Source organism: Leopardus geoffroyi, chromosome B1, assembly GCF_018350155.1.
Source record: "Leopardus geoffroyi isolate Oge1 chromosome B1, O.geoffroyi_Oge1_pat1.0, whole genome shotgun sequence".
NCBI lineage: Eukaryota > Metazoa > Chordata > Mammalia > Carnivora > Felidae > Leopardus > Leopardus geoffroyi.
The window spans coordinates 198,513,326-198,534,377 of record NC_059327.1 but is presented as its reverse complement, the minus strand read 5'-3'; the positions used below and the strand labels follow the sequence as shown (position 1 = coordinate 198,534,377).

General features: G+C 48.9%; 1 protein-coding gene and 1 long non-coding RNA gene across 7 annotated transcripts in view; one reads left to right on the top strand and one right to left on the bottom strand.

The window, feature by feature from the left end:
- Positions 1 to 8,243, bottom strand: part of ZNF518B (zinc finger protein 518B) — a 16,607-nt gene extending 8,364 nt beyond the window's left edge. For 2 of the 4 annotated variants that reach the window (XM_045474543.1, XM_045474546.1), the window contains exon 1: positions 7,446 to 7,553. The gene's annotated coding sequence lies outside the window, so the exon portion shown is untranslated. Of the gene's footprint in view, positions 1 to 6,906; positions 7,193 to 7,445; positions 7,554 to 8,150 lie in introns of those variants that run through there. The other 2 variants (XM_045474545.1, XM_045474544.1) reach the window with 2 other exon arrangements.
- LOC123596173 overlaps positions 7,500 to 21,052 on the top strand; it is a 26,612-nt gene continuing 13,059 nt past the window's right edge. The window contains exons 1-3 of one of the 3 annotated variants that reach the window (XR_006711579.1): positions 7,500 to 8,753; positions 10,068 to 10,133; positions 13,781 to 13,853. This is a non-coding gene — a long non-coding RNA (uncharacterized LOC123596173). Of the gene's footprint in view, positions 10,134 to 11,281; positions 11,741 to 13,780; positions 13,854 to 21,052 lie in introns of those variants that run through there. The other 2 variants (XR_006711578.1, XR_006711577.1) reach the window with 2 other exon arrangements.

Genomic DNA, 21,052 nt, shown 5'->3' with positions numbered 1-21,052 from the left:
ACGATGTAAACTGGCTTTGGTGAAAAGAGACCCCAGTGACACTGCTATTTGCCACTACTCAAATGACCTCAGGTGAGCCACCCATTCGCATCAGCTTATTCACGTGCCTTCATCTACATGAGTACAGTTTTGTCATTTTCTTTCCAAGTCCTCTGAAAACTCAGACGTGTCGTTCCTCCTGACACTGAAGACTTGAAATCTCAGACCGGACCGTAGGATCACATGCTTAGCAAGAAGCAGAGAACATCCTGATGGAGGAAAGTCCCTGGGAATTAACCAAGCCAGCCGCAGTGGCTACGGAGCGCAGGCCTCTTGGAGGTGTTTCCACAAAACCATCTCGGCAGTTATTCGGCATTGAGAATCCGCAGGAGCAAGTGCCAACGGGAAGCGCGAGGCTGTGCTTAGCAACTACGGTTTAACGGGAGGTGCAACGTCTAGGCCTGTCCCGGTTGCAAGGATCTTCCAGGCCTCTAAACCTTTCTCAAAATTACGTGATGTTTCTACACTGGCAATTCCCTCCGTCCGGGTGATGGCAGGCTTCTTCCAAACAAGTACAGTCTCTTTGGCCTTTGACACTCGTGTGGCTAATCACAGGGGTAAAAGATGTCCGTGCGCGCCGAGACAGAGGTGAATTTCGGAAAGGAGTGGCAGGCCGAGAAGATGGCTTTGCTGCTGGCACCGCACGTGGGCACACCCGAGTGACAGGTTCCCACGCTCACTCCCTCTTGTGCAGCTCGCTCTGTCTGGTTCACACAAGGCACAAGCACCTGGGAAGCTGGGTCCTCTTAGCAAATCACTGCCCCAGGGGCTGATGACCAAGGCTTACGTGGAGTGACAAAACGCCATGCATGCACCTGACCCTGAGAGGACACTGGGTGAACAGTCAGCATCAGCTTTGGTGTTGACCTCCCTTTCATACTCATAATGCCTTGATTACAAAACCTCTGCATTTGACCTCCTAGGACAAGAAACATACTTATTTTTCTTTTTAATAACTTAGGAGGGTTCTCAAAAACTTTTTTTAACAGCATTAAGTGAGCTTTTTAATGCATAATTATCTGCAGCATCAGCCAAAGGCGATGGGCGCACAGCATAGAGAATAGGCACAGTGTGTCACAAACGTGTTTCCTCGAGACTCAGTCTTGCCTCTTCCTGCAGAAAGGCCTCAGGGCGGCATTCGCTGCTGGTGGCCTTCCCTTCTGACTTTGAGCTCACTTGTCCTGGTTTCTTACAGATTTATCACGGGGACACACAGAGACAAAGACTCAGTTTGTCAAGACACCAGCTCAGTGACGCGGAGGCCTATAAAAACCATAAAGGTTGTCCGAGTTCTCCTTAAAATGGAAGCATCTGACTTCCAAATACTAGAAACACCAAACGCTCAACAGAATTAGAAGAGAAAGAAATAGTAACGCTACTTAAAGCTACAGATTCTGGAATCACCGTACAGGGACTTAAATCCCAGTGCCATCCCTTTGTAGGCGTGTGACCTGGGGTAATCTGAATCCTCTGTTACACAGTAAACAGTACCTATTTCACTGCTGGTCACAAGGATTACACGAAATAATATGACATACGGTGCTGAGGTTAAGTCATCACACATCGTAACTGCTGATTTCTCCCTTTTAAAATGAGGAAAATAGAAGAAACCATGCCAATCTCATAAATTGTCAAAGGAGCTAATATATATCTCCCTCTTTCTTCACTGCCTTACGACTGCTGTTTCCAGAATACTCGCTGAATCTCATTGCATGACTTTAATTACAGTTACTGGGTTGTGTAGCTGAAAACACAATTCACCTCTGGGGCAAGACCATCACCCAGCCTTAGTGGCAAAGTGGCTGGCACGAGAGGATGCGTGAACTACACACAGAGTCCTCACTACAGCTCAGATGTACGTATAAGCTACTTACCGGACTACCCGTTTTTGTTCCTCTCTGAGCCCAGTTAACTCCTGAAACAGCCCTGCAGCGAATGCACGTTTATAGGCCAGATGTTCATGTGAAGACAGGCTACCCATTCACATCACGTGCGTGCGACACGGGTCATCACAGACGCTTCTGCTCCTGAGAGGTGCCCGCCAAACTCAGGATTAGCTGCCTGCCTGCCTCATGTTTGGACGGAGAGGCAGATTTAGGGAGCTCTCTCCAGAAATCCTCCCACTGAGGCTTCTGCCACGTCCATTGCAAGGGCAGGCATGCGGCTGCTGTACCCGCCAAGATCAACGGGAATGGAGATGGACAGTCTGCAGTTCAGACTCTGGTTCTGTCCCTCTTGGCTGGGCCCTGAGGCAAGTGACTGCTCTCTGTTCACGGTCAGGCAAGAAAACAGGTTTTACTATCTTCGGACTTAAAGGGTGATCAGGAGAGGGAAACACGATTAATGTACGCAAAGCACTTGCCCGTAGCACATGTGCTCAAAAATTTCTTGTCCCTCTTGCCTACTTTATTTAGTCATAACAAACACCGGGTTAACAAATTTTGTTTCCCAGCAAGCAAAATTTTAAAGCATTCTACCTCAAAGGGCCCAGGAGCATGTAGACAAGTAACACCTGATCAGAAAGAAAGGGAAAAAAAAAAAAAAAAAAGCAACATTAGGCATGTAAACAGCTAATACTGCCCAGGTAAAACAGGGTTTAGGAAGAAACTGCGACCTCACTCAGCAAGGACTTCTTCAGACCCTGACAAAGAATCAGAACTGAACTGAATGGGTAAATAGTTCTAAAGAAGGAAAAACACCAACCAAGTATTATTTTCTTTTTGCCACACTACTTGGCACTTCAAAATGACTGAATTGCAAATTGATGGCCCCTGAATGACAAAACAACAACAACAACAACAACAACAACAACAAAAAACTTCCAAATGTTGCTGGCAAAAATACAACCTTTGGGATTCTGGATTTCCTTCTGAAGGCTAATGTATCACCTGGGTGGCAGAATGGGGCAAGAAGGTTGGACAAGGAAGCCCCTGATCTGACCCCTCTGCTTTCCAGGTGAAAAGTATAATACAGTAGAAAGGACAATGGCCTTGTGATATCCAGAACAAGGTTCAAAACCTAGGTTTTTGACTTAACAGCTGGGTGATTCTGGATTTGTTAACCCCTCTGGAGCCTGAGTGTTTTTTCACTTGTAAAGTGGGAATAATAATGCCTCATTTACATGCTGATGTGGGGAAGAGGTATATGCAGACAGCAGGTAATTTTATGCTCCGCAAAGAGTACATGTACCGTTAAGAAATAAGTCAACATACTTTTGTAAGATTCCTTTGAAAATAGAAGAGTCTGTAAACTCCTGAGAAGCAGCAAGTCTTAGTTTAACAAATCAGCCTGATGAGATAAAGGTCTCTGGCAGCAGGAGGTTCCCAGGGGGGCTGGAGGCCAGGATCTTCTCCCCAACCCCATTTACAAAGGAGTTATTTGGGGATTGAGCTCTTCAACTGAGACTAACTACATCAGAAAACAAAGTTACGATAGAGGTTTTCCTTAACAGTTTAAGAGAAGACCTTTAAGAAGATGTGTGTATGTGTGTGTGTGTATGTGTATATATATATATATATATATATATATATATATATATATATATATATGTGTGTGTGTGTGTGTGTGTGTGTGTGTGTGTGTGTATAACCAATGAGAGAGTTTTTGAAGTATAAAACTTATAGCTCTCTATGTGGAAAGAAGAATGTTAAGGGGAAATTCTGCTCGTTAGCGTTAAAAAAATACAAGGGAAAAACAAAGTAGTATTACAAGTAACATTACACAACTGTGTGGGACTAAACACACCAAGGGACTTGAGGTCTCTAAAGGTGATAAAATTAAGGACACATATATTTTTGAGCCCCTCCTCCCCTTTTTTTTGCCTTAACCGAATTTTGTGGATGAAATGGATTCAGGGTTTAATGAAAAGTATAATCAAACACAGACCTATCACTACACCAGTGATCATTAACCTTGGCTGCATTAGGGTGACGAATTTGTCATCATATGCCCGGGATGTTAAACTTATTTTTGAAGGCAGTCCCTGGGATGGTCACTCTACTGCACACCAGGATCACTTGGAGAGCTTTAAAAAAATAATGCCTGGGCCCCATTGTGAGTGTGCGAGGCTCTGAGAGTTTTAAAAGCTTCCTAGGTGAATCAAATGTACAGCCAAGGTTAAGAACCACCACCTGCCATTACAGGCGCAGAAGAGTGTGTGGGAATGGCAAGAATCTTCTGACCGTCCTTGTGCAATCTTTTATACACCCGTCTTAGCCAAGGGTGCCGGAGATGGGGCAAGGACACTGCCTTGGACGGGAGTGGGTGGCTGGGGCAAGCAGACTGGGTGCAACCCTTGCTGAGCCATGTGACCTTGGAAATGTCATCACTGATACTCGCTGTTAAGCGTGTAACAACAGTAACCGCTTTACAGGTTCTTACACGTCAATGTTCCTGGCGGGATGCGGGCACAAAGAACATAAACCAGGACTGTTTCACCCCCACACCTGACACAGGCTGAGGTCCTGAAGGGGTGTCAGGGGAGCTGCAGGGCAGTCGTTAAATGGGTGGCCTCAGTGAAGTGGTAAATGCGGATCTGTCGGCAGCTGGCTGTGTTTGGCGATCCTGGTGCATCTTGACCCACGTCAGGTGGAAGGGGTGCTGGGTGCCTGCAGAGGCACACGCACAGGTCACCTCCACATTCCTCAAAGTACGCCTTCCATCATTTGCTTCTTCTAAGACAACAGATCTGGAGAAGCCGTGTGTCTTTTCCAAGGTCGTGGAGTTGGTCAGCCGGTATCTAATCTAAATTCTTTGCTTTTCTGCTAGCGGGCTCTGTGGGGCTGGGAACTGAACTCACAGACAGCAGCTGCTGCCACTTGGGTAGTGTTCTTACTTCCTGCCTGGGGCCGCTGAGCTGCAGAGGCGTCAAAAGCATGGCAAGTTCCAGGGCTCTTCCTTCCTTCGGGCCTTGTCTTCTCCGGCGCCCCGGCCCCATCCGGCCTCACTTCGGGCCTTGGCACAGGCTTCCGCACTCAGAACCCCCTGAGGCTCCCAGACACTGCACAAAATGCCCTGCGGAAGCCAGGCACTTGGATGTAAGTCCTGGGTCTTGTGCAGCCTTGGTTTCTCTGAGAATTTTCTCCTAGAAAATAAGAAGGAACCCCGAAAATGCTTCTCAAGCAGGGATGTGTGGCAAAGTAATACAGGAGCTTAAAATAAAAAGGAAAAAAAAGAAAAAAAAGGTTTCCTAGGACTGAGGTGACCGAATGAATCAGCCGGCCTTTTCCCTGAGATGATCTGAGGCAGGCACTTTACAATTCTTGCCAAGTGATTCTGCTGCCTCACCACCCCACTCCATGATGAGAACATCTGATTAGAGTCTGGGTCCCTTCAGTCCCAGGATGGAATCTGGAAACTGCAATTGGCTGGGCTGCATATGTGAACAAAGAAAATGAAGTCTACCCCAGGCCGCTTGAGAACAACCGAGACGGGGAAGCCGCACTGTGAGGACCTTGTTTGTCACAGCCAACAGCAGAGGGCTTGGCAAAGGAGACATGCCATACATATTGAAGGAAGGAACGAATAAACGAGGGAATGAATGAAAGAAAGGTCAGCCTTCATGGCAACGATCACAAAAATGTTCTCTGTTCTTCCTCTTGCCTGAAAACTGGCCCAGATCCCCTTACTTAAAGCAAATACACTATGGGAGATGGAGGTGTTTTTTAAAATTGGTATTAATGAATTTTTAATAGTCCACACTAGTTTGACGTAAACATCAAGGGGGAAGCTCAATAAAATACTGCCCTCCTTTGTGTGCTGTTTTCAAACTGCATTTGTAATGAACAAATGCATTTGTTATCAGCAGAACAAAACTGGGTACACACAAAAGTGTTCTTTTTCAAGGCTATATTACATCCTGGATAAAAAAAAAAAAATCATTAAAAAAAATCATCCCAGGTGAAAGGAACATGGATATTAGACAATTAAAACAGCCAAACGTTCTACTTGCCTCCTGAAGAGACTATACGGTATTGGTTTCTAGCCTCCATTTGCTGGGCTTCTAGAACCCTTGGCCAGAATCTCCTGTTGTATACACACATCACACAGGCTGGGCTGAACTTCGTCTATGTGACTCGGAGAAAGCTCAAGAGCCACATTCCTATTCTCTCTCCCTTCCTCTAGGAACGTGCTGCAAAGCTTCTGGGGACCCGTGTCTGGTCTTACTTAATCTTGGTGACTTCCAATCTAAACTTGAGAGAATCTTTAAAGGTTCTAACACAACATTACAGGTTAGCCGGGTAGGCTTTCTGAAACAGGACAAAGTGCTATTTCACTTTTTCATTAATGTTAGGCTGATATATTGTTCGTCATCGCACTTTTAAAAGTCGGGGTTGTCGTAACGGGGTACGTTTACATAGAGGGACTGAAGTGTTCTCCTTCATTGTCTCCTTTGGCTTTCCCTTTCCGGGGAAGAAATATTCATTCTTTTGCAACCGGCCTGAAACTGCCCAACAAGCCAAGGCAACAAGAGAAAAAGGGCAGCTGGGCTGGGGAGGTCCCACAAAGGCTCCCATCAGCATCTGAACGAGTCAAACCTTCACCATCTCCCCTCCCCCGAACCCCCCCAGCCCCCTACTCCGGCAAACGATGCAAAGGTCCTCCACGGACAAGTCCGTCCCTGGACACACGCCGCGAAACTCCCAAGGAAAGACAATGCCAGTCCGGTTTTCAAGTTTATTGTTGGCACACTCACACCGATGGTACACGTTATCCGAGGCGAGTCCACGTCTAACAGCGTGGTGCTAGGAAGGGGGAGGGGAGAGGGCGCGGGAGCAGGGGCTTACGGCGTGGTCTCCCGGGGCCGGCCCGTGGCGGGGCCGCGGGGTCTCCGCTAACCACCGGGAGTCACACCACGTCAACGCTTACCTCCGAGGCCCGCAGGAGGCTTTAAAAATGGCCTCCTGACGACACTTCCTGCTCCGAGTCGACCGGTAGAAATCCTCGCAGGCGATGCATCATTTAAAACGCTGGGGGCGGGCGGAGGAGGCCGGCGCGGCGACTCCACACCCGCGGCACCGCAGCCCGCACGCCGCCGCCGCGGATCGCGACCGGCGCGCGGGGGGGGGGGGGGGGGAGGCGAGCCTGCGGGGTCGCGGCGGCACAAAGGGCCCGCACCCCGCCGCCGCCCCGGCCCCGGGGTCTGGGCGGCCCCGGGCCCCCGAGCCGCCCCCCCGCTCCGTCCCGCCCCCTTCCCGCCCCGGGGACTCCGCGCCGCGCCGCCGGCCGGCCGCTCGGCACGCGGGGCTGCGGCCCGCACGACCCGGCCCCGGCTGCCCGCCCCGTCCCGCCCCGGCGCGGCCTCGTCAGGCCCCCGCCCCGCGCAGCGCCCGCGGCCCTCTCCGCGCCCCGGCCCGCCTGCCCCGCGCGCGAACCCGGGGCCCTCGCCCTCCGGCTCGGTCACTCACCCGGCCGGCGGGTCCCGGCTCCCGGGAAGGGGTGTCTGCACCGCCGGCCGCAGGCCGCCGCCGCCGCCGCCGCCGCCGCCGCCGCGCCCGCTGTAGGTCCCTACTCGGGAGGGGGGGGCGGAGCCGGGCCGGCGCCGCGCGTGCGCACTGCGGCGCGGAGGCTCGGCTGCGGCGCGGCTGGTGTCCGAGGTCCCTAAGGCTGCGCCGGTCCGCGCTGGGTCTCCGTGCCGCCGGGCGCCCGAGACGGAGCAGTGCTCGGGTGTTGGGCTCAGGGCTCGACCCAGCGCGTCCACACCCACTGCATGCAGCGGTCGTGCTCAGCCTGCATGCAGTGCCCGCAGGCTCAGGAGCCTCACTGCAGAAGGAGAACCGATCTACTTCCATCAGCGGCCCGGCGGACCGTTCGTGAGCGCCCGCTGGGTGCCGGCGCTGGGTCCAAGCCCAGGGCGCGGTAGCTCCCCGCCCTCGTGGAGCTTGAAGTCCAGCAGCGAGCGAGTGAAGGCGAGAGAGACAAGGAGCCCAGCTCTTCAGCCTCCAAATTCCTCCTCTTGTGAAAAAGCAGCCGTGAATGACCTAGCCTTGAGTTGGGTTCGAATCCCGACTCCTTTCCATCCTGCCTTCGGGACCTTGGGCGAAGAGATCCCCTGATCCCCTGACCTCTCTGAGGCTCGCAGTTTCCATTACTAAAGGTGGAAGAGGTCATACCTGAAGCCCAGAGTCTCCTCTATCACGTACATGGTTGTCGGGGCCAGACGAGGCAACGATGGCGGGAAAGTCTGGAGACGGTGTGAGCTCATTTAATGCGTGTTTTGTCCTGCTGCTTGGACTCCGATACCATTTGCTGGGAACCTCCTTCCACCCCCGACACACGCGCACTTTTGACCTTTCGGAAAGAAAGTGTGCCTAAAATAGATCCGTCTCTGAGGAAAGAAGGGGGCCAGTCCCAATAAAAAGTGACTCAGACGTTGCTTCCTACAAAATAAAAGTGCTTCCTAGGAAGGGCAGACTGTGGCAGGGAGCAGCAATTTCTCCAGGAATAACCGTCAACAGTTTATTTCAAAGCTCCGGAAGGAGCAAGGCGGGATTCCAACACCTTCCTGTTGGAGGCCAGAGGTCAGGGTGCGTGGACGTTGGCCAGAAGCAGGGCGAAGATGCAGGGCCGGGGCGATTCTTCCACACGAAGTGGAGTTCGGGAAGACCCGTGTCAGCCACAGGACCGGCAGCTAGGCAAAAATGCCCCCCCCCCAACTGAAATAACAAGAGCTGAGCAGAGAGCATGCCTACCCAGAGAGGGATCACCGACGGCAGGTTCTTCCCCCACTGCTCTTTGCTGCAATGCCAGACCTTCGTTCCTGATAAGGGAGCTTCCTGGTTCTCTATCTTCTGTGGCTCAGAAAAGCTAGCGGGCCTTTCCTCACAAAAACGCATTTATGTACAAAGAGTTCATATCCATAGGGCAGAGAGTTCCAGCTCCCTCCAGAGTGGGATGGCCTTGGGAAGGGCACCGAAAATCTAGCTTGGCCACTGCCTAGACATCGCTGGTGGCAAAAGGCGCTAAATGCGGGAAAAAAACCGTTAATTCTAGGTGTTGGAGAAACAGAAGGCTAGGCATTCGAGGATTTTCCCTAAAATGTAGCCGAATTGTCGCCTCCCCTTTTAACTTCCACTCCTGCATTGCAGTTCTAGCCTCTGGAGTCACCCGCAGTCGATGGACAGTACCACTGGCTTTCCCGGAAAGGTTTCTGGAGTTAGAGCTGGTTATAAATCCCAGCTCAGGCAAGAAGCAGCTGTGAGTCTGCTCCCTAACCTGTGTGAAACTCAGCTTCTCATGTAAAATTCAGGGAACAATAGGACCTAGCTCACAGGGCAGTTGTCAACATTAAACAAGAGAAAGCAGGTCAAGGCTTAGCATAGTCCCTGACAGATTTACATTTCTCAGAAGCCCACATTCAGTCACATAAAATGCTTTGTGGACTGTCTGGAAATGGGGGTATTTACAGCCTGGAAAAGGGCCCAGCTGGAATAGAGACCACTCCCATAGACCCCCTTAAAGTTGACATACTGTCCCCTCTTTAAAGGAAGGAGAGTTCATCTGGAAATGTTACTTCTGGCCGTTCAACCAGGGACGTTCTCCCCCATCCTGTTTAGTTTGCCTAGTCCGTTTTCAGTGTTCCATAGATCACCTCTGTTATAGGCTGAATCACGTCTCGGCAAAAAAAAAAAAAGAGTTGTTAAAGCCCTAATCCCCAGTGAATGCAAATGCAAGTTCACCCCAGTGGATGTGACCTTATTTGGAAACAGGGTCTTTGCAGACATAGTTAAAATGAAGTCATTAGGTGGGCCCTTATCTAATATGATTGGTGTCCTTAAAGAAGAAGAAATTCAGAGAGGCGAATGCCCTGTGGAGACATAGAGAAGCACGGGGAGAAAGGGCCATGTGAAGACAAAGCCACATGGGAGTTCTGTTCCCACAAGGCAAGGGACACCCGGAGCTGTCAGAAACCGGAAAAGGCAAGAAAGGAGCTTTCCCTATAGCATTCCGAGGGAATAGGGCCCCGAGGACACCTTGATTTTACACCTCTAGCTCCCAGAACTGAGACAATGAATTTCTGTTGGTTACAGCAGCCCTAAGAAACGAATTCCAGCTCCCAGATAGGATTACCTAACATACAGGAGGAGGCAAGACAGGTAAACAAAACCAATCATTGAGTGTAAGGGTTGGGGGCGGATGCTCATTCATTTACTTACCATTCAACCAACATTTACTTCCATCAGGCTCCTTCGGGGAGCATTCGTTTCGTCGGGGTGGGGGGTGGTGGTAGACCCTGCGAGGGGCAGAGGTGTGCATGTTTGAAGGAGAGAAGGAAGAACAGTGCCGATCTAGATTATCCTGGGCACTTACAAACTGTGATCTTAGGAAGTCATTTACCAGGATTCTGCCATTGAGGACCCTGTGGCTGAGAGGAAGGTACTTGACCTGTGTGCCTCAGAAAAAGGCCAGGTCTCTAACAACCAGTTTTGGAACTCAGGTCTAGTTGCGGGGGGGGGGGGGAGGGAAGGGGGGGGCGGCAGGCAAAGACATGAAAATCTCTCAGGCATTTCATGACTCTGCATAAACGGGAGCCCCAAGGAAGTGACTTTTCTGTTGTTTAACATATTTCAGAACGATCTAGTGACTTCTTTGAGCCTTTGTATGCTCTCTTGTGAAAGCGGGAGAAAGACCTCTGCTCAGAGTCTCCAAGGTCTTACAGGACTGCTAAGATACTCAAATTCGGTGCTCCTCCCATACCTGGGGCACAGGGAGTGGAGACTGCAGGGTCCGAATCCCAATTCCATTATTTTTCTGCAAGGGCTGTGTGACCTTGGGCAAGTTACTAGCGTCTCTGAGACGCGTTGTATCAACTCAAAAGGGGGCGGGGGAGCACCCGACGCCAGGCTCAGCTTCCAGCCACCTAGTGCCCCCTGGCGGCGCTGCGTGCTTTCCAGGCGCCACGGGCCGCACTCTCCCGCCACGGGAGCCCCCCCTCGCAGGAGCGCGCGGTTCGGGAGCCGCGAGCCGCGCACCGGGCATGCGCGGCCGGTAGAGCCCCTCGAGGCAGCCTCGACGCCGCCCCGGCCCCGCCAGCGAGGGCCGGAGCTGTAGTACCGCCGGGGCCGGTGGCGTCGCTGCGCGGCCGGCCCTGGGGGTCCGGCGCCTGTAGAACTCTACCCGGCGCAGGCGGCTCTGTGCTCACCCGGCGGTTGGCCTGGTAACCAGGGCGTCCCAGCTCGGTGGGGGTGGGGGGGCGATCCCGCTCCTTTGGGGGAGGGGCGGGGCCTGGACTCGCCGAGCTGGCGAGATAACGGGGGACTCCGAGCCTAGTGGCGTGCGCTCTCGCGACCGGCGTTTGCAAAGTTGCCATTTACCCAAAGGCCAGATGCCTGCCTGGGGATCCCGAGGGTGGGGCCGAAGGAGTCCCTGATGATTGACAGCCTCCCACTCTTCGCATTTTCTTAGACTTGCAAGTAAATGGGAGCCGCCGCCTCTGGGCTGTGAGTCCCACCAGGGCATGTGTTCGTGACATGGCTCTTTTGTTCATCACTGACGCACCAGTCTGGGACAGGCCCGGCTTGCAGGACTGCTCAGCGTCCCTTGCCTAGACCAGGGGTAGCCGAAGCCTGATGGGGACAGCACGTCCCCAAAAAAGTTCCCCAGGGAGGTATAAAAGGGAGGACAAAAAGGGAGAGGAGCGCTAGCAACGTTCATAGCAATTGGACACAGCTTCGGCATCCCAGCTGGGGATCCTTGGAACAAGGTAGGGGAATGTGGGTGGGGTGTACTCTAATTCAAGTCGCTCATGGCTCGGGCTGCGTTCTGGCCGCTTGCAGTGGACGCCTGGGTGTTCCGGAAGGATGGGGGCGGGGCGCGGGGGAAGACCTGGTCCTTCACCGCAGATAGTTCTAGGCTGCTGGGATAGCCTTCTGTCTCACCTCCCTGCTTGCACTCTCATCCAGGCTGAGGCAGCCAGAGTGCTCCTTCCACAAAGCAAGTGGGACGGAGCCACTCCCCAGCAGAAGGGTCCTCGCAGGACCCTCCAGTGCTGTCTGACTTGACCTCCTGCAGCGTCTCTTCCTCGCCCATCCTCACTCCTGTGTTCTGCCACACTGGCGACCTCTGCAGCGCTGAGGCACCGCGTTTCTCTTGTCCCAGGACCCTTGCACATGTTCCCTCTGTTGGGGACATCGCTCATCTTTCTCCTCTCAATTCAAAAACCACCTTCTTAGGGGCCTTTCTAACCCTTTTATCTCCCATGGTCTTTTGTTCTTTGTAACAAACTGAAATCATACTTGGGTCTTCTCATTCTCCCACAGGACAAAAGAAGTTATTGGCTTGTCTTGTTCGCATTTATATTCCCAGTGCTGGAGGAGAGGGCCTGGCCCTCAATAGACACCCATGCCCGTTGAGTTTCTTTCTTGCTTTGAGTCACCACAGCAGGAAAGCAGACTTGGAATCCCCAGCTGCGCATATTGGCACTTAACTCTTTGTGTACGCTTTCATGTCTAAATGTTCTCATCTGGGAAATGATGAGGATAATAATAGTATCTGAAAATGAGATGAACAGACTTTGTGGAAGAGGCAGGGAGATTCTCAGATGGAGAGCTCTGGGTGATTTAGCTACTGCATCAGTCAGGATGGGCTAAGTTACGCCGAAGCAATATACAACCCCCAAATCTCGTTGGCTTAAAAAGCCATCGGTTTATTTTTCACTTTACACTTTATGTCCACCATGGATTGCCAAGAACTTGGCTCCTTGATGTCTTTAGTTCAGAAGCCCAGGCTGACAACAGCAGCCACCAACCGATGCTTTGCCAATTGCCCAGGCAAAAAGGAGAGTTTGGCTTAATAGAGTACTCTTAAATGTCCAGCGAGAAGCTCTCAGAAGGAAAGACTCAAGTTTCATGTCTTGCTTGTAGCTAGGTGTGATCATGTCACTGGGCTCTAGTCAATGGGAAAAGTAAATAGAGCTAGAATATGTGTAACATCCATCAGTGTTCTTTTTTTTTTTTAAAAAATTTATCTTTAAGCGAGACAGAGTGTGAGCAGGGGAGCGGCAGAGAGAGAGAGAGAGAGAGAGAGAGAGAATTCCAAGCAGGCTCCATCCTGCCAGCACAGAGCCCGATGCGGGACTCAAACTCACAAACCGTGCGATCATGACCTGAACCGAAATCAAGAGTCGGATGCTTAACTGACTGAGCCACCCAGGCGCCCCCAGAAAGGTTCTTAAAGAAAGGGCATGCAATTCTTTGTCCCTTCTTCATTCTGCTGGTCTGAATAAAAGGATGAAGAAACAATGCTGGAGCTGGCACAGCCCCTGTGAATCATGTAGTGAATATAACTTACTGAGGAGTAAGTAACAAGGTAGAAGAATGAAGGTGGGCCCCCGATTATCACAGAGCCACCATACCTGCCATCTGTTGCTTCGCCCCCGGCTGAATTTCAAAAGGGAAGTAAACTGCTATTTTGGATTAACGGCCACAGAAAAAGCTTCTGTGAACCAATCCATGGTTTGGGACAGGAAAGGATGGGAATGGGCCAAGCATGAGCCAACATGGTATGGCAACGGAACAGTAGGTGTTGGATGATCTGCCAGTTTAAATCAGCAGAAGCAACAACGGCGAGTGAGAAGCCTGCGGAGGAAATAGAAGTAACATTTCTCTTTCCAACCCAATCGCTTCAAACATCTTCAGATATAAAGTGAAGGCCAGTGCATCTCCTACTATCAGTGGGAGGCTTCCACTATTTTTATTGTAATGTCAGGGTCAAGGGTGATGTATCTTCTTTTCTTTCTTTACAGCTTTGAGAGCTCTGTGTGCAGATCGTGGTTCCTGAAGGTCAGAGGAACTCCTTCCGAATCAGGTACTCAGCTGGTATGTCATTCACTCCCCTGAACATTTCTCCCCAGCAGGATGGCGGTCAGTATCAAGATTCCTCAAGTAATTAAAAATGACACAAAGGAAAAATTGTGTCCAATATTATAATATTATCCAATTTGGCTTTACACTTATTGGAAATAAAGACGACGTACACTGGGAATGTGTTATTTGCAGGGAAGTGCTTGCAAGTACTGTCTAGAAAATCTTTTTTTTTCTATCATTTATAAATAAAAATGTGAAAATTATAGACAGCCAGTCATGAAAACTGTTATTGCTGGTGCTGCAGAAGGCACTTTGCATTGTGATCTTTATTTTGAACAGATTTGATTTTCAAACCCAAACACAATACCTGGTTTTTAGAATATACTGAATATTAACTCCTATAGGATGGAATTCTAGAATTAGAATTGCGGAGCAGAAAGATATGTTAACAGAGTTTGCCAAGTTAATTTCGTAAGTGCTGAAGTCATTCCAGTGCCCATTGTTATTAACAATTTATAGGACCTCCAGCTTGGCTTTCTGTCTTCTGGCCCCCCTACTAGGACTGAGTGTAACATTCTTCTCAACTTTTTGCCACCTGTCGGGTGAAAAACATGTTCACTCATTGTTACTTTAATTGCTACTTCCCTAATAATTGTGAAGTTGAGCTCTTTTTTTCATTTGTCCATGAACATCAGGATTTCCCCTTCTATAAAACGGCTATTTTTATTCTTTGACTATTTTTCAATTGGACTATTTGTTCTTATATTATCAACTTACAGGAGTTCATTGAAGTACCATGTCTAGGAATCTTTTATCCGACATATGTGCTTCAAAGATTTTTCGTAATCTGTGCTTTCTGATGTTGCTTATTGTGTTTTCTTGTCATGGTTTAAATATTTACATAGTCAAATGTTTCATTTCCTTTTGTTGTTGTTGTTGTTGTTGTTTTTTGATTGTCCCGGCTTGCTTAAGACATCCCCCAAACACACACACCACTGTCACAAATGCCAAGAGCATACACATATTGTCATAGATTTTCTTCTAAGTAGTTATTGTTCAATGCTTTTTAAAGATTTAATTTTCATGGAATTATTTCTTTATGTATGTATGTATTATTTTTTATGTATCTACCTTTTCCTCCCTGTTTGACAGGCAGCTTTGGATGGAACAATCTGTGTTTAAATAAACCTCCCTTTCTCCACTGACTTGTCGTGGCACCTTTGCTGCACCTTAAGTTTCCTATTTGTGAATTTCTAGTATGTTTCAGTTACAGTGGCTCTATGTTAAAAAAAAAAAATCTGACAAGACAACATTGCCTCCTCACCCCTTCCCCATTAGGTATTATTTTTCAATAGAAGGTTCTTAGGTATTTTTTGACATTTATCCTCTACATGAAATGCAAGGGATTTTTGATGGTTGTCGTTTGTTGTTGTTCTGTTTTTTGTCTTTTGTTTTCTTTTTTTTGTACCTTTTATGCCGGTCCTAAGGGGTACCGAATTGGACCGATTTGATCAAGCATCCTGTTCAATGACAGGAGCATCAAACCCCGCATGTTCATGGTGGCTGGCCTTTCCCAGCACTCCCAGAAAGTGACTGTTGGGACGTGTTTGTTGCAGGGTTCCAGGCAAAGGGCACTGCTGGAGCAGGGGGAGGGTGCAGGGTGCCATGCCGCTGAGGTCAAAGGGTACATTTTACTCTGGAGGGTGCCTCCTAATTCACACAAAAGCCCCATCTTAGCAGCGGCAGCCCCGGGCCAGAACTGCCTGAGAATGGTGGGTCCACCCTAGTTGAAGCTGCATCAGCCGGAGTCGGTCTGCTGCTCTTTTAGCCCTCAGGGAATGGCTTGGCTTCAGCTTCCGGCAGCCTGTGGGCTCACTCCCTGGATCGAATCCCAGCTCCGACTTCCTGAGCTCCTGGTGAACTGGATCTCCTCACTTTCGCCATAGGTGACCACTGCTCCATTCTGGGCTGCATCTCAGCCTCGGACACACTGTCACTTGCTTGAGTTGTCACGGTGGCCTCCTAACTGCTTTCCTTGCTTCTGCCTTCACGCATCTGCGGTTGGTTCTTAGCTCAGCAGCCAGAGGAAGCCGTTCATTCATTCATTCGTGCCTGAGAGAGGGAGACAAAGAGAGTCCCAAGCAGGCTCCAGCCTCAGCGCAGAGCCTGACATGGGGCTCGATCTCATGAACCACAAGACCATGATGTGAACCGAAACCAAGAGTCGGACGCTTAACTGACGGAGCCACCCAGGTGTCCCAATCACACATCTTTCTGATTTACTAACTGCCACCCTTGAAAACTGGGAAAAACCCTGAAAGTTTACTGTTTCTTAAAGTTGATTTATTTATTTTGAGGGGGTGGGGGAAAAGTAGAAGGAGGGCAAGAGAGGATGTTAAGCAAGCTCCATGCTGAGCATGGGCTCAATCTCACGAACCACGAGATCATGACCTGAGCCAAAATCAAGAGTAGAATTCTCAACTGACTGAGCCACCCAGGTGCCTCTAGAGCGATCCTTTTAAACTGAAGCGTTGGGTTGTATCTGAATCTCACCGGAGCCCTTGCACCCGATCCAGAGTCAAAGTCCATCTCCTCAAGGGCAACAAGGTTCCTTCTGATCAGCTCCTGTCACCTCTCTGACCTCACTCCTTTTGCTCTGCCTCTCAACTAGTTAGTTGTTCATTTATTCATCAAATATCTGTCGAGTGCCTACTTATATCTATATGTGCCAGGCACTGTTACAGACACTTGGGACACTTCAGTGGACAAACATGCGTGTGAGAGAGAGGAAGGACTAGTCTCTTGGCTGTTCCATGAACTTGCTACCATGTGGTGGGCTCAGGCCTGAACACTGGCTGTCCCTCTGCCTGGACTGCCCTTGCCCAGAAATCCACATGTCTTATGTTTTCACCTGCTTCATGTTTCTCTTCACACGTCACCTACTAGCAAGGCCTTCCCTGACTGCCCTATCTACAATCTCTAACTGTCCGGCACTTAATATCTCCCCCCAGCTATTCACTTCTCCATGACTCTTAATTTCCTCTGATAGACTTTATATTTTGTAATATCTAGACATTTAATTTATGTCTGTTGTATTTCCCCCACCATTACCCAAATAGGGTGAGATGGATGGCTTATTCCCTGTCATGCGAGTGCCTTGAACAGTGCCTGGCACAGAATGGGACTCTGGAAATATTTTCTGGATAAAGGAAAGGATGCATGAAAAGGAAGAACCTTGAGAAGGTTATTGACCTTTTTGTGCTTCCTTTCCATTTTCTAAAAATTAAGGAGTGTAATGGTCACTAACTGACAGGCTTGTTAAAAAGGTTTAATGAGGGGTGCCTGGGTGACTCAGTTGGTTAAGCGTCTGACTTCAGCTCAGGTCATGATCTCACGATTCGTGGGTTCAAGCCCCACGTCGGGCTCTGTGCTGACAGCTCGGAGCCTGGAGCCTGCTTCAGATTCTGTGTCTCCCTCTCTCTGCCCCTCCCCCACTCATGCTCTGTCTCTCTCACTCTCAAAAATGAATAAATGTTAAAAAAAAAAGTTAAAAAAAAGGTTTAATGAAACAGTACCTCTAGGGGTCCCAGGCTGCCTCAGTCGGTGGGGCATGCGATTCTTGGATCTTGGGGCTGTGAGTTTGAGCCCCACATTGGGTGTAGAGATTACTTAAAATCTTTTTAAAAACATTTTTTTAATGTTTATTTATTTTTGAGAGAGAGAGACAGAGAGAGAGAGAGAGAGAGAGAGACAGAGCATGGGTGGGGGAGGGGAAGAGAGAGAGGGAGACACAGAATCCAAAGCAGGCTCCAGGCTCTAGGCTGCCGGCACAGAGCCCGATGCGGGGCTCGAACCCACAGATCGCGACATCATGACCTGAGCCAAAGTCAGACACCCAACCGACTGAGCCACCACCCAGGCGCCCCAAAAATAAAATCTTTAAAAAAACATCCAGTACATCTAAAAGTGCTTAAAACAGTACTGGGCACATCTTAGAGTTCTCAAAATGTAGTTTATTACTGTTGTTTTTGCTTCCCAGCCCCTTATATCCACATCGTGCACGTACCGTGTGCACAGACAGTTCAGGATTCATACTTTTTATCTCTTATAGTACCTGTGAACACTGCATGGTATTGTTTTATGTGCTTTCAAAATTTACTGTAACAGCACTGTCAACAATAGCCAATTATGGAAAGAGCCCCCATGTCCACTGACTGAGAAATGGATAAAGAAGATGTGGTATGTATATACAATGGAATATTACTTGGCAATCAAAAAGAATGAAATCTTGCTATTTGCAACAACATGGACGGAACTAGAATGTATTATGCTAAGGGAAATAAGTCAGAGAAAGATAACTATCCTATGATGTCACATATAGGTGGGATTTTATGAAACAAAACAGATGAAACATAAGGAAAGGGAAGCAAAAATAAGATAAAAACAGAGAGGGAGGCAAACCGTAAGAGACTCTTAAATACAGAGAACAAACTGAGGGTTGCTGGAGGGGAGGTGGGTGGGAGAGTGGGCTGGATGGGTGATGGGCATTAAGGAGGGCGCTTGTAGGGATGAGCACCGGGTGTTACGTGTGAGTGATGAATCACGAAATTCTCCTGAAACCATTCTTTCACCGTATGTTAACTAACTTGGATTTACATAAAAAATAAATAAGTAAGATCAAGTCCTCCCCACCCCCTCCCCCCAACATTGGCTGCGACAGTATTAGGCATTGGTTTTTGAGACTCATTTATGTTGCAATATATAATCTAGTTCTTTCCTCTTAATGGCTATGTAGGTTTCTGCCAAGGGAACTTAGCGTCTCACCAATATAGACAGTATTAAAGGGTCTTTTGTGTAGGTCTTTTTGTGCACATCTCATCCCAAATGTGCAAGAGTTTCTCAAGGAGGCATCCAAAAAGTGGAAATGCTGGTTTTGCCTACTGTTCTCCATTTGCCCTCTCCCATCCATTCTCCATCCTTCCTTGGCTGCTCTGTCCGGGGATGCTGTTCCCTGGAGATGGCCCCATCCACTGCCTTCCCATTGGGTCTGGCCAGCGGAGGCTCTGGCAGGAGATTAGAGGGCAGAAAGGAAGGGTCCGGGTACTTTTTCACGACCTCTTTCTTTGTCCCCGTGCTTCATGTCTGGCCGTAGGTCTGTCCTTCCCTCTGGGCATCTCCTCCTCCCCTGTTCCGGCTGTGCCGGAGCCCCAGCACCTCTGTTGTCTCTCCTGGTCCAAAGAGGCCTAAACAAGGTTGACGGGTTCCCACCGTTGCAGGTTTCTGGGTACCTCACCATCCATTGTTTCCTTCACCTTGCCTGTTGCTGCCTAAGGACTCACCTCAGAAAGTGTCCTTCATTCGAACATTTGGGATAAATTACTTTGTACGGCCACCACATGGACACATTGGCTTCGTGGGACGTGCTTTAAAATCTAATTTTTACTTTAACGCACACACCCTCCCTCTCTAGTTTTGTAAAGTCAAATAGCACTAAAAAGTTTATGATGGAGAGCAGGAATCACTTTCCTTCTTTCTCATCTCCTTTCTCTATTTTGGCTCTCCAGAGGCCACCATATTCAACTGTTTTTATCTCTCTGATGACTGATGATGTAGAGCATCTTTTCATATGCTTATTGGCCACTTATGTATCTTTTTAAAAATTTAATTACTATATTTATTAATGTGTTAACTTTTGGATTAATGGAATGACATTTTAACTCCAAACTCATCTGGCCTGAAAGACACGGAAAGTTGTCTTTGCACTGCTGACTCTGAAACAGTGTCCTATGCCATCGTTTCAGGGACAAAGATTGGTTAGCTCCAACACCGGCCGGTGCCCATAGCCCGGACAGGGGAAAGCCTGCTGACCACACTTTCACAGGCCCCACGTGAGTTTGCCGACTTCTGGCAAAGGCACGGACTTAAGCTGCAATCCTGATAACTCTTTAAGGGGGGGCAGATCACCAACTTAAGCGGTTTCCATTTTCCAGACACTAGCTCAGCCCCCAGCTCTAAGAAAAAGGAAGCACAGGGTTCCCTTTCCCCTGCAGGCAAGGAGAGGGAGGCCCAGAGTTCTGGGTTCTGTATGAAGTCAGGGTATCTGCTGGCCCACTGTTGTCGCCGTGTGCACCTGGGAGAGAAAGTGATACACAGTTGGAGCCCTTAGAAGGTTTCATTTGGTGCCTTTACCAGGACTTTGAGATAAAACTGAATACTTGATACTCCACTGCAAAGATGGTTTCAACTTTCAAAAAGAATCAACATCCCTCTGAAGAAGCAGAAGAGTGAACGGTTTTTTCAAGTTTCCTGATTCAAAGCCATTTCCCCTTTAAGAAATTCAGGGACTCACAAACACTGGCCAAAGGGCACAGTCATATATGGCAACCTGATTGTCGTATTTCTTGTAAAGTTCAATATCTGTAAATGGTCACCTAAAACTTGCCGGGGTGAGAAATTAACAAAAATCACAATTGCAAAGCGCCTGAATTTTACATCATTCATCTTCCCTTTCCCTTTGTTGTAAATAAAACTTTGAAGGGGAAACATTATTTTCATTTTGTTAGATATGTTCCCTTCTTTTTCTTTCACATCATTGAAGCTCCCAACCAAAAGATGAAATAAGGAAAATCAACCTTAACGCTGAACCTATCGATTCCTTTTAATTTTCTCCTTAAAATGCTTCAGATGAACAATTTTTCACTTCTCAGAAAAGAGAAAATTGATATCCTGGGCAAACCTTAACGCAAATGAGCGTTAAAAGTACCATAGGGGGCACCTGGGTGGCTCAGTCGGTTAAGCGTCCGACTTCGGCTCAGGCCGCGATCTCACGGTCCGTGAGTTCGAGCCCTGCGTCGGGCTCTGTACTGACGGCTCAGAGCCTGGCGCCTGCTTTGGATTCTATGTCTCCCTGTCTCTCTGCCCCTCCCCTGCTCACACTCTGTCTCTTCTCTCTCTCTCTCTCAAAAATAAATAAACATTAAAAATTAAAAAAAAAATACCATCAAATCCACTTTTTTTTTTTTTTTAATTTTTTTTTTCAACGTTTATTTATTTATTTTTGGGACAGAGAGAGACAGAGCATGAACGGGGGAGGGGCAGAGAGAGAGGGAGACACAGAACCGGAAACAGGCTCCAGGCTCTGAGCCATCAGCCCAGAGCCCGACGCGGGGCTCGAACTCACGGACCGCGAGATCGTGACCTGGCTGAAGTCG